The following is a 14343-nucleotide window of genomic DNA, read 5'->3' on the forward strand; positions in this document are numbered from 1 at the left end:
GCTAAGAAATGTCTCGATCTCTTCTTCTTTGTACATGTACTCCACCATCAATATTCAGGTGTTTCCATGACCAGTTTTTATTGCTCTATTTAGATTTTGCGCGTTTCCAAGGGCAATGGAAACACAGCCTATGCCTCTTGGCTAGCTTCGGGACGCCTCAGGATCCAGCAGTAAGAGCTGAACGAAGTGGCCAGGAAGACGGAAGTCTGGGCGTCACTGCTAAGGATGCTGCCCCCGTGTCCATACCACATAGGCGATTGGCAGAAAATAGATTGATGGATACATGGAGGTCATGAAAAAGTGGGCGAGGGAAGGAAAACAATCACATGCTTTTATTTTGAAGGAAATATCAAATTCTGATTATGATATGATCAAATATTATTCAAATATTATCATATATCCAACATAAAGACGTTATTCTTACTTTAGGTCGAACAAAAGGCAGCAGTCATTTGGTTTTCTTTACAGCTCAATATTTTTTTCTAGTATTGTTTACTTATATCAGAATTTGTGCTTAAAAATGTTCAAAACAACACTGAGTCTTCTATGGTAGATTTAATCATACCGAGATTTTAAATCATATTGTTGGGGGTGACGGTGTTGGTGCATCACTATTGGATGGATGCCCGGGGGGGTGGGGGTGGGGGTGGGGGGGGGGGCAGAGAGAGAGAGGGAGAGAGAGACTGACTGACTGTCGTTCACATCTCGCTGTGTTATGGGGATCCACTGCACAGAGACTCTGTCACGTATCAGGGACTCAACAACTTGTTCTCCTGTCACCACCAACGGAAAGCAAAATAATAAATTGATTATTATTATTATTATTATTATTAGACGGATTGATCAAATGCTTTTAATCCCGTGTCTAACGGCAGGATGGAAATATACGACCCGACAATGAGAGGCTGTTTGTGATCTCAGCGCTGGGAGGAAAACTCATGGTGAGCGTTTTCTTTTCTTTTTTAAACATTTCTTTATTCTAATTCCGTAACTCAGCTTGTTTGTTTCCCTCATTTGTGTTGCGTTTATGACGTTTGTGTTCCGTGTTTTGTTTTGGTTTGTTTTTTTTAAAGCGGCGTTGGTGCAGAAATGGAAAAGTTTTTGGGGTGTGATTAAGAGCGGAGACCTCTGCCCACATAAGGGGCTCCTTTCAGCTCCGAGGCATGTTTTATATAGAATGAATGGGTTCCTATGTATGTGGATGGACTGAGGACTGGAGTTGGTCTGTGTCGCCTTTTACGCGCACTTAACCGCTCCATTACGCACATGGAAAACAATAGAAAACAAAGTAGTGTTGGATTGTAAAGGATTGCGTTTTCGGTAAATGAAAGTGAGACGTTTTCTCAGAGATCGTGAGGTTTCCATTCATGTGATGGGGGATTTTTCAACCGTGAGAGCCAAAACAAAAGGATTCCCCGCTGACCAATGGGAGCCGAGGGAAGCCCGACGAGGACCGGAGCGCTCCTCTCCTCTCCTCTCCTCTCCTCTTTGTCCTGTCTCCCTCAGACCATGAACGCACCACAGAAAGCAAACACCAGCCGCAGACACACAGACAGAAGCGCCCTGTTCAGTTTGATTTCTATCAAATTCGTGTGAAACCGCGCACTGACGCACCGCGCACTGCACTCAGTTATCTGTCAGCCTGTGTTTAGTGTTCAGGAGGCTCTAAAGTAATGGATCAGTGCGTATTGAACTCACTTCCAATGACCAAAGCCTCCTCCACAACCTGAGCTGTTTGTAATGATGCACATCGTGTAAAAAGAGTCGTTGGTTATTGGATGGGATCAATAACCCAAATTTACATTGAATTTATTGCACAACATTGCATCAGCAAGGACATTTAGATGTACATTTGTATTATATTTTACTGGAGATCTGCACTTGTGTTTATTCCCTATTTGATGGACAGTCGTTTATTTAATTATGTACGTCTTCTTCTTTTTCTTACTTTTCTATGTTTTAGTGTTTCTTCTTTTCATTGGAAATATTGCTGGAGCATATGTTAAAAAGCAATTTCCCCCTGGGATCAATAAAGTATATCTTATTCTAATTCTGATTCTGATCCGTTATGAGCACTAATGTTACAGATGTTTATTGATCAACTACTGTAGAAAAATCTATCAATATATGTCAATTATAGCACACTGGTGACACATTTTGTTTTTTTCATGCTAGCAATGAGCAATATTATTGGTCCACCGATATTATTTGCCGATATTAGCCATTTAATGTGATTTCTGTGGATTAGGGCCAAATTTGATGGAGAAATAATTTTGGCCAAATCAAGAATAAAGGTGAAATGTTGAGATTAAAGTTGAAATTTCAAGAATACATTTGAAATTTTGAGATTAATCGGCCCTCCTCGGCTTCCGTAGATTTGACGTTATTAGCAAACCTTCGACTTCTATCACAATTTTGAGTTCATTATCAACATTTCGACTTTATTCTCCACATTATCTTTAAACTTTTTTCTCAAAATTTCAACTTTAATCTCAACATGTTGACTTTATTCTTGATTTGCCCAAAATTATATTCTCCATCAAAATTTATCCACATTCGTAGATATCGGTTGACATTTGCATCGGTTTTTCCACTGATATTGAAAAACCGCTTCGTGAACATAATGTATTAAAAGTTATCAGGCCACTTTTTCCATTGCTGAAGTTAAATAAGCTGTTTGTTTTTTTGCTCCGATATTGTTTATTTGTGAACTACATCCAGTGGGCATCACTTTAACAGTAGCCTTTACCTGTTGGCTATTCGTACGGTTGCCGTATCAATATACCGACATTCTATCTGCAACGCCCCTCATTGGCCAGTTTAGGTCACGTGACTAAGACTAAACGTAACCCTAACCCTAAAAAATGTTGCGATATAGGGTTATAACCTAACCCTAAGACGCTACGTACGTGTTCTTCGGTAAACGTAACAATAGCGCCCGGGGTTGTCTGTACGGCAACCGTATGAATAGACACTTTCTTATTTATATGGAGATACATATTAGTGTTGGACAATATCGGACATCCCTATAGTGTAAAACTACTACGCATTCATTCTCTCCACTTTAAATGATTACAGCATGGTTTTATTATGGAAATACTTGTGTTTAACACAGATCTCCGACATTTTTGATGCTGAACTCTCATAGTAGTGCTGTTTTTGTTTTATCGTGTGTTTGCTGTGCGGTGTGTGTGGCTGTTTGTGAGTTGACGTCGAGGCTGTGTGGGAAGACGAGATGTAGGAGTCGGAAACACGCTTCTTTGTGAAATATATTATTATACAGTGAGTGGGATGGATGATTAGTGAGATTTCATGGGTGCAGTGTGTACAACTCTGCAGCCTTTCTGCTTCGTTTAGTGTATTCCTCACAAGACTAAAGCTAAAGAGAAGTTGAACCATAGAGGTGAAGAGTAATAGATATTGATTTACTTCCTTTATAAAGAGAATACTAAATAGATGTTCTTACTATGCTAATGTCATCAGTAGAACACAGCGTGTGTGATCACATTTGTATTTGTAGTTTAGTAAGCGACCAGCTGTCGGCTCATTGTTATCACAGGAATGCCACGATTGGTGAATTTTTGTAAGAAAATTCTCATGGGAAAGAAAATTCAATTGAATCAGCTGAGGGAATGAGTCGGTTCAATAGCCTTCTCAAGGTCACTAGATCATAAAATACTGGAAAGAATTTGGCAGCCGGCGTTTTTAGACAGATTCATGTGCTTGAGGTCGTTTGAAGCCAATGGATACAATATATATCAGCATGTGCATCTATACATGCTGGATTATTGTAAGGAAAAATTGTGTTGGAAATCAAATGCTGAGCAGTTTGCGCTTTTATTAATATGTGAAGGATTCATTTATTCAGGAAATTTACTTTGATCTCCTGACATGTTTCAACGGGGAACTGCCAGTCTTCTTCAGAGGCATCTGTGAATCGCTTTGATGTGTCCTTGACTTCCGCAAAATAATTCGAGCAAGTTCATTTTGTCTTCTTTATGAATAATATGTTAAGTTTTCACTTATTCAACTTTCTTTTCAGGAAATTTACTTGATATTATTTTGAAAAGTTAACCTTCAGAGGCGACACAGCAAAGCGATCAGCAGATGCCTCTAAAGGAGACTGGCAGTTCCCAGTCGAAACATGTCAGGAGATCAAAGTACATTTCCTGAAAAACGGTTGTTAAATGAAACCTTAACATGTTCAAAAAGAAGACAAAAATAACTTGCTGGAATTATTACGTGGAAGGCAAGAAAACATCAAAGTGACCAGCAGACGCCTCTGAAGAAGAATGGCAGTTGACAGTCGAAACATGTCAGGAGATCAAAGTACATTTCCTGAAAAAAAGTTGTTAAATGAAACCTTAACATATTGTTCAAAAAGAAGACAAAAAATACCTTGCTGGAATTATTAGGCAGAAGTCAAGAAAAAATCAAAGCGATCAGCAGATGCCTCTGAAGACGACTGGCGGTTGACAGTCGTAACATGTCAGGAGATCAAAGTAATTTTCCTGAAAAACAGTTGTTTGAATAAATGAAACGTTAACATTATACAAAAAGAAAACAAAATAAACTTGCTGGAATTATTGTGCTTTTATCAGTTGAGACGCATTTGTGCAAATTGCATTATAATCTTATTCATTTTTTTGGTTTATTTTCAATGTTTTTTTTGTGCATTGCATGGAACAATAGAAACAATGGTTATTATAATGAATTAATGTAAAACCAAGCAGTTTGGACATACTTGATAAATGGGTGTTTTTTTCCTACTTTACATTTGCTCATCATTCGTCACATCACTAGCTAACGTTTTACACCTCCAGGCAGTAACAGCATCTGCAGATACTTCCTGTTTGTCCTTCTCAGGAAATGATGCGTTCACGTTCTGCTTTGTTTACTTTCAGCAGAGTCTTTTTTCTTCTTCTTTGCATCTCTTTTTCAGCCTGAAGCAACACTCTGTGCTTTTCCAATGAAGCATCAGACTTCTCTTCAGGGTCTTTTATTTCAGTTACTGCTGCAGGGCACCCAGTAGGAACTATATGTTGTGGCCGACTACGGAAACTGACACTAAAGTGCGTCTGTATCCTAATACATGAAACCAATTGAAAGCATTTCCAATAACTCCAATAACAATATTCAAAGTAAAAGTGACAGACGTCAGTCTCTGTAGGGTCTTCACTTAAATTCCCTTGATATTAATTACACGCTATGTACCGTTTTTATGCAACTACACCAAACTTGTTATATTTTAACCTTTTTTCATCACTTTTTCTTGACGTATTTTTGCTCCTTTTAATGCATTTTTGGTACATTACTCCCATTTTTCCCACTTCTCCATCAAATTTCGAGGATTTTTATGCACATTTTTTCCTTTTTTATGACATTTTTGGCACTTATAAACCCTTTTCATCACTTTCATTATTGTCTTTTTTTTAACCTCTTTTCACCATATTTCATGCTTGTTTTTTTTTTGCCATTTTAACCACATTCACGATTTGTCATATCCATTATTTGACTACTAATTTTCTCTACATTTTTAAATCCCATTACCCACAATTTGCAACTTTTAGCCATTTTTTGTGGTTTTAAAAATCCCTTTTCACCACCTTTTCCACCATTTTGGTCACTTTTAACCCATTTTATTTCTGATTAAAACAAGGATTTACATCTTTGACATCGTTGACACTTATAAACCATCACTTTTCCCACCTAATGTCACATGTGTTGACCCATTAGTGTCACTTTTAACAATATCCAAGTTAAAAGTGTCAGACGTTTCCTTAAATTTCCTTCATATTTTGACCAATTTTTAGTTGATTTGTGGTCATTTTGTGGAATAATTTAAGATCAGTTGCAGGATTTGGAAAAAGTGGAAGTTCTTACAACAGTTTCAGATGTAAAAAATGACTGCCATCATGTGATATAAGCATTGAAGAAGTGCTGGAGTTTGTATTTGAAAGGGCTGAGATATCAAAAAACTGAATTAGTTTATTAGTTAATTTACACAATGGTTCAAGATTTTATCTTTCCTCTGCAGGCTGAATCGTATGCTCTAAAAGGCCGGAAATGGCCCCCGGGCCTTGAGTTTGACACATTGTCTATCTGTGCAGGAAACTAAAGAAAGAATGCTCTGTTGAAGAAATCTGCATTGAGTAGTTTAGCAGATTTAGTTTGAATCTCTGTGGTTTGGGTTTTTGGTTTCCTCTTTATGCTCCTCTTAATACTTTCAGCTTTAGTTTGACCAAATACTGAAAAGCTTCAGCTTTATTAGAAGGCAGTTAGATTAGTGCACTACAAACTGTTTCTGTAATTAAGTTATATGTTATTTACCAAGCTGGGAACGCCATGTTATGAAAACAGGTGTAAATACTCAAAGGTGAATTTTTTTTTTCCTGCAGCTAAAAGCAGAAAATTCCTGCGCACAAAAGCTAGTGGAGCGCTTTTTATTTAGTACAATTTAAACATAAAATCACAGCCAAAAAAATTCTCATCACAACAGAAAAATACAATATATTCCTGGTTCTCAACCTTGGGGTCAGTACCCCATTTGGGGTCCCAGAACAGTAGGAGCGGGTCAGATGCTTTCAAGAAACTATGAATATTTTCTGAACAATTTGAACCCATTTTTGCTTATTTTTACCCATTTTCTACAGCTACACCAAACTTATCATATTTTAACCTATTTTCATCACTTTTTCTTGCCATATATTTGTTGTTTTTAATACATTTTTGCCATTCCTCCATCAAATTTCAATGCCTTTTCTGCACATTTTTTCCACTTTTAAGACATTCTCATCACTTTCCACCATATTTCCCAACTAATGTCACATATATTGACTCATTATTGTCACTTTTTACCTCTTTTCACCATATTTCATGCTTATTTTTGCCAATTTAACCACATTCATTTGTCATGCCCATTATTTGCCAGTTTAAACTAATTGTTTTGACTTTTTAACTTACACTGATTATTGGGCAACCGTAGATCAGTGGTAGAGTGGGTCGTCTAATAACCGAAGGGTTTGGGGTTTGAATCCCGCTCTAGCCAAGTCATTGTCGTTGTGCCCTGGGGCAAGGCACTTCACCCACATTGCTTCGTATTAATGTGATGTGTGAGTGGGTGTTGGTGGTGGTTGGAGGGGCCGATGTTGCAGCCTCACCTCTGTCAGTCTGCCCCAGGGCAGCTGTGGCTACAATAGTAGCTTACCACCACCATGCGTGGTGTGAAAGAATAATCCACATCAATGTTAAGTGCTTTGAGTGTCTATGAAAAAGTGCTATATAAAATCCAATGCATTATTATTATTATTATTATTATTATTATGATGAACCCAACCCCACCGCTCCCCCCATTTCTGCCACTTTCTTTTTTTTTTTTTGCTACTCTTTAACCAATATCTGTGGTTTTTAAAATCCCATTTCACCATCTTTTCCACCATCTTTGGTCACTTTTAACCCATTTTATTTCTAATTACCTGAAACAAAAAAAAAATGAATTGCGGACATTCTGATTCTCCGATTCCTTCTGCTCAAGTTCATCATTTGATCTGTGAAAATAATGGTGCATGCAAGACACGAAGTGATGGATGTGTCCTCCAGTGGAGTTATGTTATGTATTCCTGATGAGAGCGGTGGAGCACGGGAGAGGATTAATGTGGCTGTGGAGGACCCTGTGTGTATGAAGACTATCATTCACGTGGATTGATGAGGTCTCACTGATTAAGCTCACAGGCTGACGGACATTAATCTGCTTTATTTAACCAATGACGTGCATCTAAGCCTTTTTAATCTGGTTTTATTGGCTATGGTCAACACAACGAAGAGAAGCAACAACTTGGGTGTTCTCTTTTTATTTTCCCACAAAATGAAAACTTGAAACACAAACAAAGTTTGATTGATAGATTTGGTTTTTACAAGGAGGAGTTACATAAACTCGCTTTAATTCCAGGTCATTTACAACCCAGTTTGATCTCAGGTTGGTCGAACCACAAAAATACTGATTTCTTTGATGAAAAACGTGCAATTACAACAATATGCTTTTCACTGTATGAACAATGTGTGTAATTCACTTAGAAAATCCTTAAGTATGGAGCAATAACAATCATATTTGCTATTTGACTTGAATTTGCGTTGTATGTCTAAAAAATTGCAATTTGTAGGAATTTCTATTTCAGAGAAATTGCAGCGTTTGTGGAAATAATTAAGTAATACCAAAAAATATATGATTTCAAAATACCGAAATCCTTAAATGATTAGCATAAAAAGTCTGCTAGTTTTTGCATAATCAGTTAAATTCACAGATTTTGGGAATTTAGAAGAAATACTTAGAAGTGTACTAGTGATTCTAGTGTTTATTCATGTTTTTTCTTTAATTTTAATGCTAAGTTTAATATTGTTTTTCATTTACAATGATGCTAAAATGAACACTTGGTGATTGTGGATGTCTCCAAACTACCCAGTGGTTCTGTTTTTGCACATCAGTCTTTGTAGATCCTCCACCACTGGGTTATGGATTCTTTCATGTGTTGCCATGGCTTCCCTTGGGTTAGCAGGAGGAGGACCTGATGTTAGTGGTTGTGTGTTTGTGTGTTACTCCAGTATCTGTCTTCCAGATGTCACCCTAATGAGCCCCAACATAGACCTGCAGGGAGTTAAAAAGTTAAACAGCATCACAAAGACAGATTCATTTCCAGTTTAGACTTTGTTTTAAACATCTCTCATCGCACAGGTTTGGTGTTTTGGTTTGCATTTACCAAAGAATTCTCCATCAAACTGTAGGATTATACCTGCCAAGCTAAATTGGAGCTAAAGTTTTACTGTATGTGCAGGTTTATTTCTCAGGTTGTGGCTAAGAAGAAAAAGAGATGATTCCAGCAAGTTTATTTATTCTTTTTTTTTTGAAAGATGTGTTAAGGTTTCATTTATTCGGACAACTTTTTATTCAGGAATTATTACTTTGATCTGCTGATTTGTTTCGACTGTCGACTGCCAGTCTTCTTCAGAGGCATCTGGTGATTGCTTTGCTGTCTCCTTGACTTCAGAATGATAATTACAGCAAGTTTTCTTTGTCTTTTTTTTGTATAATATGTTAAGGTTTCATTTATTTAGACAACTTTTTAGCAGGAAATGTACTTTTATCTCCTGATATGTTTTGACTGCCAACTGTCAGTCTTCCTCAGAGGCATCTGCTGATCAATTTGATATTTCCTTTACTTCCGCTTAATAATTTCAGAAAGTTATTTTTGTCTTCATTTTTAATTATATGTTCAGGTTTTGTTTATTCAGACAAGTTTTATTTCAGGAAATTTACTTTGATCTCCTGACATGTTTCGACTGTCAACTGCCAGTCTTCTTCAGGGGCGTCTTGCTTTGATGTGCCCTTATGAGCTATTTCTGGGTGTGGCCAACTTCACAGTTCTGTCAGGCTGGCCATGCCTAGGTGTGGGGCAGACCAGGGTAAATTTCTCCTGAAATTGACTTTGATCAGGAGATCAAAGTCAATTTCACTTTCTTGAAAAAAAAGTTGAATAAATGAAACCTTAACATGTTAAGAAGAAGAGATCCATCCATCCATTTTCAGACCTGCTAGAAGAAGAAATGTTTGACATTTTTATTTTGACACAATCTTGTTGCCGAAGAAACTCACACTCTATTACAATATATATATATATATATATATATATATATATATATATATATATATATATATATATATATATATATATAATGTATCTGCTAAATATAAAACATGCATTGAGAGAATTATCCCGCCCATCTCGTCTGTCGAAGCCCGAAGGCTTCATCAAAACATCTCTGTTTGTGAAATCTAATGTATAATGCAGCAGGGGTTGAGCCGAAGTACGGCATCCTAAATAGACCCGAGTTAATATTATGGATCCACTGGGATGCCCACGAGTATCTTTCCTAAAACTAACCTGCTCCTGAGTGATGGAGCAGAGAGCCAGCTGACAGTGTATTAGAAAAGTCTGGCTAATTTGCACATTTTTCTGGCAGTCGTAGGCTAACCCTCGATCGAGGCTCATTTTCTTAGCGCTGTGAGATGAAGCTCTCGCTGTGAACGCGATGCGTAGGATTATTATACGTCCTCCGGAAAAAACAACAACAAAGAAATCAGGGCATTAAAGAAGAGACAGGTAGTTTTTTCTTTGTGAAGTTGGTGCATTGCTGGGATTGAAGAACATAAATATCAGAGGAAACAGAACTTCTCATTAGATCAGGTTTCCATTTAAAGCCTCCAATGACGGTGGTTTGTTTGTCTCTAGCTTTAGTGTTCTGTTTTCAACAGGGATGAAGATATTCTATATTAAAAGTTTGCAACCTTGCCTTGGAACTTCTTTGTTGCATGAATACTTTTTTTGCTATACATGCGGCCCTCGATCTAATTTTGTGAAAGTAAATGCAAACACAAAAAAATACACTAAAAGACAACAAAAATGCATAAAAGGACTCCAAAAACACAAAAACAACACACGAAATGCACAAAATGACAATAAATAAATACACTAAATGAAAATAGAAATGCGCAAAATAACTCCATAACACACAAAACAACATCAAAATGACATCAAAACACATGAAACAATTAAAACACACAAAATGACATCAAAAATGCACAAAATTATTCCAATAACATACAAAACAACAATTAAAAATACACAAATTGATTCCCAAAAACATATATTATAGAAAAATAAACAAAACTACAACAAAATGACAACAAAAATACACAAAATTACTCCCAAAACACACAAAATGTACACCAAACCTGCCATATTTTAACCTATTTTTTATAATTTCTTCTTACCATATTTTTGCTCCTTTTAATGCATTTTTGCTACGTTACTCCCATTTCTGCCACTTCTCCATCAAATTTCAATGCCTTTTCTGCACATTTTTTCCACTTTGTTGTTTTATCTATAAGCCGTATTCACGCTCCATATAAGACACATTCCAAGGCATCAAAAAATCCATGAACTTTGGTGCGATAAATCAGCTGTAACATAAACAGATGCGGCTAAACACTGATTATCTGCTGATCGAAAGGTTGAATTTCATCCTTGGAACGCCATGATGACAGAAATATTCAGTTTGCACCAACCTGGAGTGCAGACAGCAAAGCAATAATGAAATAAAACCGCCCATAATCCAACACATTGGGAAGATTTTTGGATAGGCATTGGATTAAAATAAAATCAGCTCTCAACTCACATCAAAAGGACCAACAAATTCTGTTAGTGTCTAAGGCATTCGGCCCTGAACAACTTTACTGTTGCTTTGTGATTTGAAGTTTTTATATTGAAAAACGAAATAGTTGTGAAGTAATTCCCGTGATCACTGCAAACTTCCAAACAGACCTGTGATCCAAACAATGAAACTGCGAATGTCCCATGGAGTGTTTCCCAAAATACGTGATGTATTTATAACTGCACAGCCAAGCAATAAAGTCACATTTAAGGGTTTAACAAGCTGAGGGCTGATCTGCAAAACACTGAACTATGTTTAGAGATAAACTCCAGAAAACATCGACTACAGTGTTGTCCCTCAATGTCTCCTAACCTTTGACTGCTTTTCTTTCTACTAGTGTTTCCTCTCATCGTGTACTTTGGTTTCACTAATGTTGCTGTAGCTGATTCAGGTCAGAGGCGTTTCTGCCGCTCTGTGGGTTCACAGGCATTTCACTGGAAGGGAACATTCCCATTAGATTAATTACCAACTTCATTTCCACTGGTCTGTCTGCTTCTCTGTACAAAGCAAGATTAACAGTTGATTGAACCTTGGTCTCCTCTAAGAGAACCTGTGTCACATTTTATGTGGAAAGAGAGAAACTGTGCAGATCGCTGCTTTTTACATTTATAACATGTGATTATGTGCAGATTTAATATTGCTGATTGAGAACTTTCATATTTAGGGTATCCTACAATCTGAATACTCTGTTTATGTCGCTGTATATAATTACTTTGACTCATATACTCTAAGTTTTTCACATACATGAATGCCACATGCAGCCCTCGGTCTAATTTTGTGAGGCCCCCCAAAGTAAAAACACAAAATTACTCCAAAAACTGCACAAAATGTCATAAAAATACAAAGAAAACAGCAATAATACAAAAAAGAATAGCAAAACACAAACATACAGTACAGAATTTAATAAAAACACACAAAACATCAACCAAAATGCAAGAAAAAAAACAAATATATATATAAATGACAGGAAAACACACAAAACCCTTTGTGCTTTCTTGCATCAATGAGTTTCCTTACATCTTGTCCTCGAAAAATGACTAAAAACACACAAAATGACAAAAGAAAATACAAAGAAAACAGCATTAATACAAAACAAAAAATGACTGAGAAAACTCACAAAATTCACAAAGACAACAGAAAATGCAGAATTATTCCAAAAACACACAAAACAACAACCAAAACACACAAAAAAACAACAACAATACACAGAAATGACAGAAAAATATAGAAAAGAGCAAGGAAAATCACAGGAAAACACACAAGGATATAGTTTTCTACACAGAATAATAAGGAGACATGTACAGTAGATGAGGCCTAAATCATCAGAGAGTGAACTAGCAGCTAGCGGGGAAGAATATTCAATCGTCAGCTCTGAGAAAATCCCCAAACATCATCGTCCCTCTGAGAATAGCTAAACAAAATCAAGGCGTTCCCTTGTTATATCATGTTTGCGTTTTTTGTCCTGCTGTAGTTTACAACAACCTCCCGACAGTCGAAGTTGTGAAACTTTCTCTGCTGCAGCCTGCATCTGAAAGTCTTTCAGTCAGACTGATGACTATTTACAAAGTAGGAATGTGTGCATCGTCATCCAACTGGGACAAAACGCTGAACAAAACAAGAGAGAGTAATGGAATAAAAACAAGTGCTTGGTTTTCATTTATGTTCAAAAGTCCTGGAAAAACAAGCATCCGCACACAAGTGACCTTTTAGTTGATTTGAGTGTGAATTGTTCTAAAGTTAGAGCCTACGTCATGGATACACTACATTTAGGTTCATCTTGATGAGTTATTCATGGGAAGCTGGTGTGCTGATTTGCATATGCCCCTCATTCACATGAGATAACCTTGATTTTTTACTGTGATTAAAAGAAGTCATTATTTAACATTGTTCTGGTTTTATTTCTCATTGTTCGTGGAAGAAAAAAGGAAAAGATCAAGCTCTTCCTCGCAGATTTAATCACCAAAAAAAAATCAATAATTCAAATTATGGCGAGTGGATTTATCGACAATCATAAGCACTTATCTTACCTTCATAAAGAGCCCTGACTGTGGGGAGGCTGACAGAGAAATTAAAATAATGAATAAAAGATAAGATGAATGGAAAAGTGCTGAAGTGTGTGTGTGTGTGTGTGTGTGTGTGTGTGTGTGTGTGTGTGCGTGCGTGTGTGTGTGTGTGCGTGCGTGCGTGCGTGCGTGCGTGCGTGCGCGTGTGTGTGTGTGTGTGTGTGTGGTGATGAATGCAGGGCAGAGGCCACACACTCCTGCTCTACAGAGACACTGTGCAAAGCTTTGTTGATAATTCCACCAGGCGGCTCGTTGGCTGTCCTGTGGTCGGTTGGGGGGGTCCACGGGGTCTCCCGGGGGTGAAATTCTTATCCACTCGGTCAACGAGGCGAGTGAAGTGGAAGGACGTTATGGATGACTTCGCCGTGACTCACAATGAATCCACATGAAGCAAATACTGATGCTTTGTGTCTCGCTTGTGTTACATGGTTGTGATTTACATGATCTCACTAGACTTCAGGCCCTGGGGCAGGCCTGTCTAACTCATTTTAGTTCAGGGGCCACATTTTTTGCGGGAAAACGAGTGAATTTAACATTGTTGTGCCCTAGTTTACGCTTCTACCTATACATTAAATACTAAACATGTAAGAAACAAACTATATCCAAGCAATAAGTGATAGATATCAGTCCCAACAGGATCTTCATTTTATATTTCCTACATTTTGTGACTCATTTCTATTTAATTAAGGGAAATATTGTGTTATAATTTAAAGGAAAATGAAAGGATTTTGGAAAAATGTTAAGTTTTTTCAATTGTCCAACAATAAAAATGACGATTATGTGATATGAGCACCGGGAAAACTGTGAGCCCCTGCAAATATTGTTGAATTTCATTTACACAATTATTCATGTTTTCTGTGTCATTTTTACTTTCCCCTGTGGGCCGAATTGAATGCTCCGAAGGGCTGAATTTGGCCCCCAGGCCATGAGTTTGACACTTAACCTGGGGGAAGAGGTTTGCCAGGTCATTGGGATCCAGCTCTTTCATCTCACATCTTTTTGCTATATTGTGGGT

The 14343-nt window shown here is 37.2% G+C and overlaps 1 protein-coding gene across 1 annotated transcript in view; it reads left to right on the forward strand.

The window, feature by feature from the left end:
- Nucleotides 1–702: 702 nt before the first annotated feature.
- chst15 (carbohydrate sulfotransferase 15) overlaps nt 703–14343 on the forward strand; it is a 42598-nt gene continuing 28957 nt past the window's right edge. Inside the window, exon 1 of the mRNA XM_028477169.1 lies at nt 703–941. The gene's annotated coding sequence lies outside the window, so the exon portion shown is untranslated. The remainder of the gene's footprint in view (nt 942–14343) is intronic.

The sequence above is a fragment of the Gouania willdenowi genome, chromosome 19 (assembly GCF_900634775.1).
Source record: "Gouania willdenowi chromosome 19, fGouWil2.1, whole genome shotgun sequence".
Taxonomy (NCBI): domain Eukaryota; kingdom Metazoa; phylum Chordata; class Actinopteri; order Blenniiformes; family Gobiesocidae; genus Gouania; species Gouania willdenowi.